This window comes from Coptis chinensis, chromosome 6, assembly GCF_015680905.1.
Source record: "Coptis chinensis isolate HL-2020 chromosome 6, ASM1568090v1, whole genome shotgun sequence".
NCBI classification, from domain to species: Eukaryota; Viridiplantae; Streptophyta; class Magnoliopsida; order Ranunculales; family Ranunculaceae; genus Coptis; species Coptis chinensis.
In genome coordinates, this window is record NC_141461.1 from 76,940,995 (window position 1) to 76,955,083 (window position 14,089).

Below are 14,089 nucleotides of genomic sequence, written 5' to 3' on the forward strand. Positions count from 1 at the left end.
CAGCATTGCATCCAACTCTTTCATGTAAGTAGAGCACATTATTGAAATCTCCAACTACACACCATGGCTTAGAAAAACAGTTAGTTAAACCCTTAAGGAAGGTCCATAACTCTTCTCTCTCAGACAAGTCATTACTAGCATATACCACTGTAAGAAAAAATTTCTTCCCTTGTGGATGATAAGTGACCAGAGAATGTATAGCTTGTTTGTTTTCGACAAGCTTCTCAACATGAATATAATCTTTATCCCAACAAATCCAAACTCTTCCCATGGGATCACTATTATAATTATGGCAGAAAGACCACTTATAACAAGAATAATTTCTAATGTTATCAAAATTTTCTTGTTTTACTTTTGTTTCTAAGAGACCAAATAAGCAAAAATTATTTTCAATTCTAATCTTAGCTACTTCTTTAGCTTTAAAAGGATCGTTAATACCTCTAACATTCCAGAATCCCATTGGCTTGGTCATCATGATAAAGATTTTTTGTTTTTGCTCCTCGATGGCCCTGTAGGTGATTTCTAGCCTTGTTTCACCTGGTTAGAGTTCACATCTGCACTCTTTGCTTGATTCTTCTTTTTCCTCTGCTGTCTTGTGGAGATGGGACTGATGGCTTTAACAGGAGATAAGACAATAGGAATTTCTTAGCTCCTATCTTCATAGGTGTGATTAGAAAAATAATCCTTTTCACTTGCTGTTGTATCACTGCCATTGAAAGAGTGTTGATTTTCCTTTGCATTTAGGAAAGAATGAAGCTCTTCAGAGGTTTCATCATGAAACTTAATCATACTTAAGTCTTCAGATCCAGTCGAGGGATTAAAAATATTAGAATTATGTTCATAGATGACCATAGATTTTCCAGTAGAGTTAGAACTATCAAACAATTCAGTAGTAGGCTTTGCAATAATTATAGCCCTTGATAGGTCTTCTTGTGATTCCCTCGGTGTAAGACTCTGTATACCACTGTTATTGAAACTAGAATTTGCCTTCTTATAAGAGCTGAGATCAATAATAAATTGTCCAGGGTCTGAGAGAGAGTCTTCCGAAGGTTGGTAAACATCAAGAGCATTCTGATATTCGTGGAACTATCATTATCCTCCTCATCAAGATCCATTTAAAGCACCGAAACGGTTTGAATCTTGAGGAAATCCTACAGATAACTTCTCAACAGATTTTGAAGCAACTATTACCTCGGGTGGCTGATCTACCCCTGTCTGCTTATCAAGAGAAGCTGATGAAGTTAGTGATACGGTATGAGAAGAGAGGTTACCTGTGATTTGTGTCGTTGGTTCTTTTGCCAAAGGTCTACCCTGTTCATCACGTGTACAACTGGTTTGACCTTGAAGCATATTTTTTGGAACCCATCTAGTAGTAATACTAGTTCTCTGAGTCCTTGGAGGCTTTGAAGTAGAGTCATGGTTCTGGTTCTGGTTCTGATTTTGTTGCTTCTGATTACGGTTCGAAAACAGCTTAGGAACATCAGGATTTTTCAAGCATTTATTATTAGAATGACCAAAAGCTTTACAGAAGGAACATTTTTCTGGTACCCATTCATACTCCACTCCTATATCCACAATATTTCCTTCACCAAATTTAACTGGAAAATGTGATGGAAATTTGAATTCTAGATTCACTACTATGCACACACGAGCATAACTGATTCTCGTTCTATTTGAGGTTGCTTCATCCATGCAGAGTGGATCACCTAGAACACTCGTAACCATTTCAAGACCTCGCTTTGTCCACAAGTGTTTTGGTATATCTAGCTTAACCCATAAAGGTACAGCCTTGATGCCATTTCTGTATTCCTCTACTGTTGGTGACCAAGGCCAGACAACAAAAATCCTTCCAGCCAAAAAAGTAGGACCATGATCGATAACTGTCTGCTTATCTTCATCATTAAAAAATTTGAAATAGAATAACTCTCGATCTGCTATCATGGTGAAATCTCCTTTGAGTTTCCATTGTCTTTTCACCGCTTCCTTCACAAAAGGATAGGATAATCGTTTCTCAATGAAGAACCCCACCACATAACCTTTCCATAGTTCAATACCCTCATCAATGATGCCAGATGGGATTACAGCAATACCATCAGAAAGTGTAGGATATACCTTTTGTAAATTGGGTTGGATTCGAGAGTTTTTACTCCTCATAAAGAGAGAACTCCATGACTGAGATGCAGTGTGATTTTTGCTCCTCATCAAGTTAAATGATATGTGTGTGTACATATTTTAGCAAATAAATGTGTGGCACGTGGCAATATCTTCTTAACGCTCAGGTATGATCTTAGTGTGGGTAGGAAGTACCATAACACACTTTAAGTTTAAGTCCTGACTAACTCACTTCTTAGGTTTGGGAGTGAAATAAGAAGAGGAGGTTCGGAATTGGTTGGAGTAGTAGGATCGGATTGCTTAATTCCTTACTAGGAACTCCAAATCCGGAACTACCAAGTTTGGAACTCCAACTCCAACTCCAACTCGATCCTAATCCAAACCTGAACATGTTACCTTATTGTTCATATCAATAAAGAAGACTTATTGATTTGAGAAACATGAGCTTCTAGAAGAGTCTAGATAAGACTTGACAAGAGATTGTTTCCTAGTTAAACATTAATTACTTAATTCACAAATAATTATGGAAACCTAATCTATTCTTATAAATATAATAGTTGAACTACGTTTTGAGTTTGATTCCTCTTCACAGGATACGTAGGCAGCCATTAAAGAACGTGGTTCAACCCATTGTCTTCTAGATCTCTTCTTCTTGATCCAATTAATATTTCTCATTGTTCTTTTATCATTAACAAAATATTTATGTTTCTAGATTAGGAAAAATCATCACACAATTGGCGTCGTCTGTGGGGAACCATACATAACTTATTTGATTTCTTGGTCGAAATTTTTTCAATTCTAGGTTCTCCTACCCACCAATTTTTCTTGGTTTTTTGTTCTCATAAAAAAAAATCTTCTTTTCTTCCCTTTGATTCAAAATCATGGTTACTACAAGAGCCAACGCAAATCAAAGTAATTAGGGAAATAATGAGATCAATAACCCACATGTTACTGATCAAAGACAATTTGGACGTAGAGGAGATCGTCATTTTGTGCAATGGCGTGAAGAAGATGAGCCTAACAACGATACTCCCCAATCTGCAATAACCAACCAAGCCATCATGGATGTTGTGATGGCCAAACGTGGTCGATGTATAGGAGGCTCATTTGTGTTTTTTACAAGACTACTACTGCACGATGGAGGGTTGTTCACCGCCAAAAGTGTTGCCTGCTGATGAAAACTTAAGGGGGTAGTTCCAGCCATAGAACAAAGTATCGCGATAGGTGAATAAATCGACCTCCAAAAACTTGATATATATCGTCGAAATATCGCTCTATGTGTCGATATTATACATGGAGGCATCTGTTAAAATCCACAATATATCTCGATATTTGTTTATATATCGACAATAACCAAAATATTCCAGTTACTTTTATTACATAATAATCAACAATAATAAAAGGAAAAGAGATCTGTGAAACAATATAACCAATTAATATAAACTTTCATAATTTCACATCAACACCCAATTATTCTTAAGTTTATTTGGAATGATTTATGGGTACCCATGATTTATTTGGATATGTTATAAAGTGAAACAAAATATTCTTGATTCCTTATTTAATTTTCTTTATAGTGAATTGAGAAAATGAGAAAACTAAGAAGAAGGAATCGTAATTGATAATTGGAATTATGGGGAAACAAAATTAATATTTTCTATGAACAAAAAAATATAAATATAAATATAAAGATTATATTTGATGGAGTCAAAATAGAAAGATTGATTTGAAAAATTAAAAGAAAAAAAAAATAGTTTATTAAATCCGAAAATTCAAAACTAGATCTAAAAAAAATGACAAAATGAGATAAGAGAATGAGAAGAGAGAGTTCAACATCATCTACCTTATTCACTAAACAAAAACTTCAATCCGTCTTTTTTGTTATTTCTCCTCGAAAAGTTGTAAAAGATTAGCAAAATTTTTGACTCTTGGAGTCTATGAAAAAGATAAGCCATTGATATGAAAAGTTGAAATGAGAGAAAGTGAAAGTGAAGATAAATATATCACGATATTTTCAATATATCAAATTATCGCTAAAATATCGTGATATTTAAGGAAATATCGAGGATATTTGCAATTTTGCCATTAGAAAATATCAGATTCATATCCTCGATATATTCATATCCTTTGCTGAGATCTCGATACAAATCGCGATATATCGCGATACTTTGTACTATGGTTCCAGCCACCAAGTCTCGACCATGGTGAGGGTTACGTCCCTGTGCTATATATCCCTTACTTCGTTGGGACAAGAGAATTAAATTAAATGTGAAAATAGTAGTTCTAGCATGCTAAAATCATTCTAATCAATCTATATTATACTCTCTAAACATCATAGAATAAAGAAGAGTAATCGTGTTCTTCACTCTTGCTTGTACGTACTTGTAACTTATTTAAACTAACTAACTATTAACTAATGAGAGAGTAATATGAAATATGAAAATAGTAAATTTAATGTTCTAAACAGTAATTTAAAGTTATGAGAGGAGGATATAGAGAGGAGTAATCCACCACACAATTCGATTGACCATTAGGTTGATTATCGAATTGCCTATTGATCCCTAATGAACACCAAGTCCTCTCGGATCAAAGTTCCACTAGCATGAGAGTTTAACTCCACCACAAATCTCTCTGATGGTGGCTTTAAACTCTAGTTCAACTCTTATGGTTTTTATCTCTAAGCAACCATGAGAATCAAACTTTAAACTTTATTCTAAACAACAACCATTCTAATTAATTAATTAATCATCCTCACATGGCTTCATAAACCCCCTCTAATGGAGGTTTAGCCTTGTGTTATCGGAATCATACTAACTAAATAATAATAAGAAAACATTATAAAGTAAATAAGAATTAAATAAACAAGCTTTTATTGAAAGGTTTTTAATAGAGGCTACAAACTAAACCTAATTCTAACCCTAAACTAAACTACAACTACACTAAACTAATTAGATACTAAGGGGAGAAAGAAAAAGAATGAGAGAATAAGTTTAGTCTTAACCCACTTTATATTTGAGAGGGTTAGGGTTACATTTTCGTGCATGGGCCTAGAGGCTAGACTTTGGGCCTCTAATGTGAGCCCAAAGTCCATTAGGTCAAGTTTAAAAGGGCCAATTCTATTGGAAATTACTTTAGTGCTCTTTTCGTCTACTTTTACAGCTCTAATTGGGTCAAATCTAGGTCCGTTAGAAAGCTTATTCCAAACCGGTCGTTTTGACATAAAATAGGCCCAATTCCGAGGCCCGGGTCCAAAGATATGCCCATTTAAAGTTCTAATGGCTTTTATGTTCTTTTTCTACCCGAATTGACTTTGACTGGGCTTGAAAAAGGTTTTTCTTCATGATTCTTGGGTTTTAAATATAGAACTTCCTCAGCAATCATCTTGATTCATTTTCCATGCAAAATGGCATCTTTAAGTACATAAACAGCTTCAAGACCTGAAATACACAAAAATATATAAACATTACTAACTCTTATTTATTATAAACATAATTGGCATAAATGTAATACTATTAAGGGGTTTAAACTACACTTTTAGGTGTTTATCACATAGCGACCAACCAGTAGATTTGTATTATAATCCAGAATTGGATCCAATCCAACACTCGATTTCACACAGAACTGACTTATCTTGGTATTCAAGTTCTCGAGGTGTTGGGGATGGACGTTCGAATGTGTTTACCCTGTAATTCACAGCTCTCAAGGTCACGGATAGGGCTGGCAATAGGTCGAGTACGAACCGATACCTAATCCATTTCGAACCAATAAAAGCGGGTCTGGGATAGGTAGTAAGCATATTGGATCAGTTCTAGGTCTTGAAAATCAAAACTGAACTCTTATTGGATTGGTTATGGATTAAGTATGTATCGAACTGTTATGGGCCCGATCTAACTAAAATTTTCATCCTTATTTTTCCTAATTTTCCTCCACAATATATTACCTTATGCAACGTTTAAAGTTCCAAAATAAGATATGCAAAATATATATGTATGCCAATGTTGTATTATATTTTTACACAATAGATAGTTCCAATCTAAAGAAAAATCTTCCCTTACAAATTTAGATGTCAGATCATCTGTTACACCCGTTCAAACCATAAATCGTGCGATTAAGATTTAATTTCCTAACTATCTAGTGCAAATTCCAAAAAAATAAAAAGTAAATGATAATAAGCAAGAGTCGATAGAGTATGTTCACAGTTGTAAGTTCTTGTAATGACTTTTGATTAAGTAATGAAACTTTTATTCTTTAATTAATGTATTATGTATTTTGGATTTAGGTACCTTGTTTATATTTAGCAAAAAATTTATTTAATATTTATATAACGGAAATTAGGATCCAATTACAAAAAAATCCGGTCCAAATTGAAGTTATTGGTTCGGAACGGATCGTATCCGGAATCAAGAAAATATTTTCGGTTCGGTTTTGGTTCTCTAACTCAAATATCCATTCGGGTCTGTTCCGGTTATGGGTCTTCATTGTTGAAAAATGAAACGGTTTTGGATTTGCGGATATCTGAACCGATCCAACCCATTGTCAGCCCTAGTCACTAATAACTAAGTTTTGATAGTATAAAAATAGCGTTTCTACAGTACTAAAACATGCTAATCAAGTTATTATAATACTCTCTAAACATGTTGATATAGAGGAGTGATCGTGTTCTCCACTCTTGCTTGCACGTACTTAAAACGAATTTAGACTAACTAAACTTATTCACTAATGAGAGAGTAATATTTTAGGCTATGAAATCATTAAATAAATATGCTAAAACAGTTATTTAAACTATGAGAAAGATATAGAGAAAGTAATGAATCCACCTAATGATTAGTTTCATGCAAGAATCGAATTATTCATTAAAAAGATATCGTCTTTAGGTTTTCACGCAATGATCCAACCTAAAGCCTCAAACTTTATCATCCCTAGTAACAACCTACATCTCTATAGTCATTATTACTAGCATGTATGATTATTACAACCAAATCTTTCAACTTAATCATAACAATCCCTAGTTTAATTTACTATATACTTATTTTGGAAGTTGATGTTCACCTTTTGCGTATGTTAGAGATTTGATTCTCTAATTTAACAAAGTGCGAATACAAAGATTTTTTTCCTTACTCACGATATTCGTGTGTATAGTTTTGAGTAGGGATTTCGAACCATCCTAAGTCTAAGACAACTTACAATTTGTTTTTGCTCTTTTAGGAAACTAGTGAGTAAGTTTTAAGCTATGATTGAATTGATACTAACTACTTGGCTTCTTTTAATGTAAAAAATGAAAACTTTAAGTTACGTAAACATGCAACTAAAACAAAGATAATAGATTTACTTCTAGATAAGTGTGGAGAGTTAGTTCTCCTCATGTGAAGATAACCTCTATTGTATGATTTTAGGTTTTTGCATCTTAACCTTCCTAGAACTCATAGACAAGTCCTAATAAAGATTATCTTGATCCCTAACACTATGACTCATCTCTAAGATCATATTGATGGCATGTAGAACCAAAGTAATGACTTATCTCTAAGATCATCACATTGATTCCTAACTAGACTCTACACCAACTACCATTTTGGGATAGGATGTAGGTTTAGTTGTTCTTCCTAAATAACTTACTAAAATCACATCCAAAGGTTATCCCTCACATGAGCATCATTAACCCCCCACAAAGGGAAGGTTTTAGCTCATGATCCTAGGGATATAAATGAAAAAAGCAAATCGATATGTAAAATGAGAAAGAAGAAGAAGAATAAATAAAAGAACTCACTTGCATTAAGAAGTTTAGATTTTATTTAGAACAAGAACACAAAAGTTTCTATCATTAAAACTATTACAAGCTTTTTCATAAAAACTCCAAAACTAAAACTAAAACTAAAACTACTACTACTCCTACTCAGGAACTAAAAATAATAATGCATGATAAAGGAAAAGAAGTCAAGGGAGTAAATGGAGTAAATGGAGTGCATCCCCCCTTGTTTTGTTTTTTTCTTCATTTCTAGAATTCTCCCCATCATCCCACGTGAAAACACACACACATTTAATTCACTTTTATCCACCACATTAAAACAAAGTGACACCTTGCTTTTTTTCACTATTAACGCGTACCTAATATTATTAATTACATGCAAGGTGTCCACTTTGCACCAATAATTTCGCACTTTTGTCTTGACATGCTCCATGATTGATGACTCATCTCTTCTTGTGGGCCCAAAATGTAGGTCCATGTGCTATGTCTATTGGTGGGTCCGAACGTCGATTTCTACAATTTCTGGTCTAAAGTAGAGCTAGTCGTGCTGATCATCTGGGCAGCTTACTTGCCGAAATCAGAGTCCAGGTTAACGAGATATATATGAGCTCCAAAAGTTTACGCTTTTCTTTAAATAGTCCCGTTCTGACTTGATTCTGTCATGTTTGAGTCCCCGGCTTTGATCCGTCTTTGTTTAGCTTCACATGGCTGATTTTGAAGAATTCATATATACATCGTTCCCCGTGCTTTAACGCAGGTTTAACCAATATTTTCATGTTTACTGCGAAGACCTGCAAAAGTATGAAAATATACTTATTTCATGATTATTAAACACATAATTAACCAAATTTATATGTCTCAATGGGGTTTAATATTACAGTTTTGGGTGTTTATCAGAAGTCATACAATAAACCCATTAAAACACATACACAATTAAATAATTCTACTTAACAATCTATTCCTCATTAGGTTTTATAATCACTCTCTCTAATTGGGGAATTAGCCTAATATCATTGAATTAACTAAACTAAGACAAGAAAAATAAGACATAATAATGTAAAGACAATAATTGAAATTAACTAAACAATAGAATAAAGACATAACGTAAATAATAATTGAATAAATACTAAGCTTTAATTGATGGGGAATTAATGGAGGCTACACTATAAACTAATCAATTAACTAAACTAAAGAGGGAGAGAGAGAACCCTAATTACAACTAAATTAAAGTGAGAGTAGCCAAATTTTGTTTAGTCTTAACCCTCTTTATATAAGAGAGGAACCCTCTTTATATAGGAGAGGATTAGAGTTACATTTTCGTGCATTGGCCAAAAATAGGGATTTTGGGCCTCTAATGTGAGCCCAAAGTCCATTAGGTTAAGTCTAAAGAGGCCACGACTACTGGAAATTACTTCAGTGCCCTTTTTGTTTACTTTTACAGCTCTTATTGGGCCAACACTAAGTCCATTGGAAAGCTTATTCCAAGCTGGTCGTTTTGACATAAAGTAGGCCCAATTCCAAGGCTCGAGTCCAAAGATATGCCTATTTGAAGTTCTGTTGCTTTTTATGTTCTTTTTCTACCCTAAGTGACTTTGACTGATCTTAAAAATGTTTTTTCTTCTTGATTCTTGGGAATTAAACATAGAACTTTTATAACAATCATCTTGACTCATTTTCCACGCAAAATGTCATCTTTAAGCACATAAATATCTTCAATACCTGAATTACACAAAAACACGTAAACAATACTAACTCTTATTTATTATAAACATAATTGGCCTAAATGTAATACTATTAAGAGGTTTAAAATACACTTTTGGGTGCTTATCACACCACCCCCAAAAAGCATTTTGCTTGTCCTCAAACAAAGATGAGAAATAAAAAGAGGTAAGTGGCAAAAAATGTGGTCCTAACTAATCTCGTTTTGCGGAGTATGATTGCATTGACTATATACAATAAGGCCTTAAACTACTAGGAATTCCCTAATAGACAAGTTAGAGCCTCGTGAGAGTTTTCTAGAGAAGATACTCACAAACTTCATTTATACTACAACGACTAAATAATAAAGTAATTGTCCCCTAATTTTATCTCAGAATCTATACATCTCACTAGCAGTTAAACAAGGATCATCAATCTAACTCCTAAATTCGAACTTAACCGATCATTGGAATAGCGATGATTCTATCATCTCCATCATCACAAATATCACCATTATGCTAAATTTTAAAAATGATATTAAAGACACCCTAAGTCAACTCGCCTCAATCATGTACTCCATATGGACTAGCAGGAATATTATTATCTTCAACAACAAATAAACAAATTTTTTTGGCATCATCTCCAAAGCTTCAACTTTTATCACTAACACTGAGAAGCCATTTGCTAAAAACAAACATATAAATGTCTGGCCTTATATAACCAATAACTGTTGCTACGTCACTACAGATGCCTCGTGGGATAGTAATACTAAACATGTAGGTTTAGGTTTTTCTATTTGGAATAACTTTGGTTATTGCATTGGTGCAAGACATGACAGAGACAGAAGTGCTAATCTAGAAGAGGTAAAGGCTTGAGCCATCCGAGGCCTAAAGCTTTTACAACGCATGCAGATTCGGAACATCGCCATTTTGACAGACTACCAGAGACTTGCTGAGATTTTGAAGCGTAGAGGAACAAACCTATCTTGGGGAGCTACTTTGGTGGCTCACAACATTTATGCGAGTATTTCTGTTTTAGATGGTTGTACCTTCTATTATATTAGTAGAAACTCAAATTTTATAGCTGATGCACTAGCGACTAGGGGCATGCAAGTCCCCTCTCCACCGGCAATATAGTTTAAGTTTAATCCTCTTTCTGCAAAGGTCGTTGATTGAATTATGTATGCACTCTCTAGGGAGCACTTCCTAGTTTGGAAGTGTTTCCCTTTTATCTAAATAATAATAATAATATAATTCCTAAATTAATGCATGCATAATAATCAAATCAACTTAAGATAAGCAACGATACAATAAACTATGCTATGAAATGCAATGGCAGGTCCGTTTCTGAAACTTTTGAATAGCGTGCATTAAGTAGGTTCTCACAAGGAATGTGTCAAGACACATAACACTATGATTTTTCCACTCAAGTTTGCTAACTCTAGTGTGCAGTGGGCACACATTTCCTCACAATCTCAATGACAATCTAAGAAAGTCAAGGTCGATCAAATACATCTACCACTTACTATCACACCAAATTAATCCTAATTGAGTTAGAGGTCTTTATTAGGTGATACGGGGATGAGGTGATGGTTTAAGAAAGAAGGAAATGGATATTCAAAAAGACAAGTATGAGATAATAGGGTCTTCAAAATATGTAACTAGAGAAAACCTTGTTCTTATTTTGCTTCAACACTTTGTTTCCATCCTTAGCCTTTTTGTTTTGGCTTTTGACTCTTTTGATTCTGTTTTTTGGAGTTCTAACTTTTTATTTTATTTCTATTTTATTTTTCTTTTCTTTGGATGAAAACTTTCTTTTCTTTTCTTTTCTTTTTCCATTTTTTTTTCTTTTGAAGCAACTAACTAATTTTTGTTTACACTGGTTTTTCTCTTCTCTTTTCTTCACTCATCCTATTTCTCAGACTTATCCAGATAGGTAGGCTGATTTATTTTTTATTTTGTTTTATAGGGTAAAGGATTTGTGGTTTGTGAAAAGGCTCAGTGGGGCGACTAGTGGAAAATATACTTAGGTCAGAATTTATGGCTATATCGATCCAAAGAAGGCCTAATTTCTCGTTTAGGATATAGTATGGTGATCAAACAAGTGGATGTGTGATTTCTCTACTTGGAATTTACTTCTCCCTTGTGTCATCACTCAGATATTTCACTCTTATGAGGGTTTTTTTTTGCTAGATTCTCATAGGATTTATATTAAGTACTCTAACCTAGGTCTTAGAAAATTACTGCCAAGTACAATCGTAAATGCTCATGCAAGATGTTCATGAAAAGATGCAATGACTATTACCTACATATTAATTTAAGTTTCAAAAATTAAATCTTAATTCAAGTACTAAGTGAGATTTCTAGACTAATATCATCATGGAGAATGGAGCAATACCATTATCACTAAGTGCATAGTATAAACTATTTTTATGATTTTGATACCTTTTCTAATTTTTATACGGCAATTAATACGTAATATATAACCTAATATGTGCTTAAACATTTACAACATGTTTCTATACCACCCGCAAGCAGAATCATGCTTTGTCTCCAAAGTATGGAATGAAAATAAAGAATAGAGAGTACCATAAAAACGTGCTTGTAAATGGTAACACCTGAAAAAGAATGTTAATCTATACTAATATAAATAAATAAAAACATACGCAACTCCTATATGAGTTCCTATAGAATAGCTTTTGAAATTCTGCAAAATAGTAAAATTTTACGAAATTAAGGTACCTAATTACATTATGCATCCCAATTAAATCAAGATTTCAATATTTATACATGTAATTTTAATACGTGAACGTACAATGTGCTAAAATTAAATATACCACCCCCAAACAATTTGGGAGAAGGGGGTTCATGAAATAATTCAATAGCACAATTAAATTACTTAACTAACTAACATAGACTCTACTGGAGTAAACATGATAGGGAAAGGTGGCAAAGAGTTTTGAAATGAAAAACCAAAATACGCCACCCCCAAACAAAATTTGAAAACTCTTTTTAAGTTTGAAATTTTTTGTGGCCTACACTCCAGAAAATTGGATGTTACAAAAAAAAAATATGGGTCTTTTAAAGTCAGATTCTCTAGACTTAATGTGGGGTCGTTTTAAGTCAGATTCCCCAAGACTGTGCACACCCCCAAACAATAAAAAAACTGGGGTGGCACAAGATGGATGTTGCGTGGTCAACTATAAACTAATAATCGAAATAGTTGGGAGTCTAGCTATAAAAACATGATACTTAATGCACCCCCAAACAGAATGAAGTGGTATAATTGGAAGTAATAATCATGTAGAAGAATGAATAAAAACTTATATAACCCATCAAAAAACATATACAAACCATCATATATATTGTAGCTGTTTTAAAGAGTTAGAATGATCAAAGAGATGAACTAGTGATACTTTATGTGAGAAAGGAATGAAATATGGATCTTAATGTCTTTCATGAGGCTCAGATGATGAAAAATAAGACAAACTAGGTTTCTTTATGTGAGAAAGGAATGAAGTATGGATCTTAATGTCTTTCATGAGGCTCAGATGATGAAAAATAAGACAAACTAGGTTTCTCACTACACTCAGTCAAAGTTTGCCTCTCAACTACAGAAATGGTGTACTCGTAGGATTGTGTGTTAGGCAAAAACACTTCACTGTGAAGGTTGAAAAAATTATAGAGGATCTTTGAGGCAAAAGGCTCAAGTGCAAATTTGAGGTTTAGTTGAAATGGACGATGGAGTGGAGCAATGGTGGTGGTAGATGGTTGGATTTCAGGAGGTGGTAACTCAAGTGAATGGTGGTCGGTTGGTGGTAGATCCTCACACGCTCTTGAGAACTCTACATCTAGCTTGGTTGAATCCACAAGGTTGTGATCAATGGCTTCATCCTTAAGAAATTCATTTATTATTTCCCCATCGATCTTCCAAACTAAATTGAGATTCACATTGCGCGGGTCGCGGATTGTGCTCTGTGAAAACAAATTGAGGGCACACACGTTCGTGAGTTAAAACTAGGGTTTCAATTTTTTTGGGTCAAGTCACGGGAGGGCAGAGAATTGGTTGCACAACTCGTATGCTCTCGAACAGTAACAATTTGAAGAAATTATGAACAGTGTTTTTAGTGTTTTGGTTAGTGAATAGTGAAAATAGTTTTTCTATTTTAAACACGCAATACGTAACAAAGCAATATGGCAAGCGGCGCCATTTGATAAGAGAGATTTGATAAGTGTAAAAACAATGTTTCTACACTACTAAACTCATGCTATTCAAGTTAATATAATACTCTCTAAACATGTTGATATAGAGACGCAATCGTGTTCCCCACTCTTGCTTGCAAGTACTTAAAACGAATTTAGACTAACTAAACTAATTCACTAATGAGAGAGTAATATTTTAGGTTATGAAAATAGTAAATAAATATGCTAAAACAGTGATTTAAACTATGAGAAAGATATAGAGAAAGTAATGAATCCACCTAATGATTAGTTTCATGCAAGAATCGAATTATTCATTGAAAAGAGATCGTCTTTA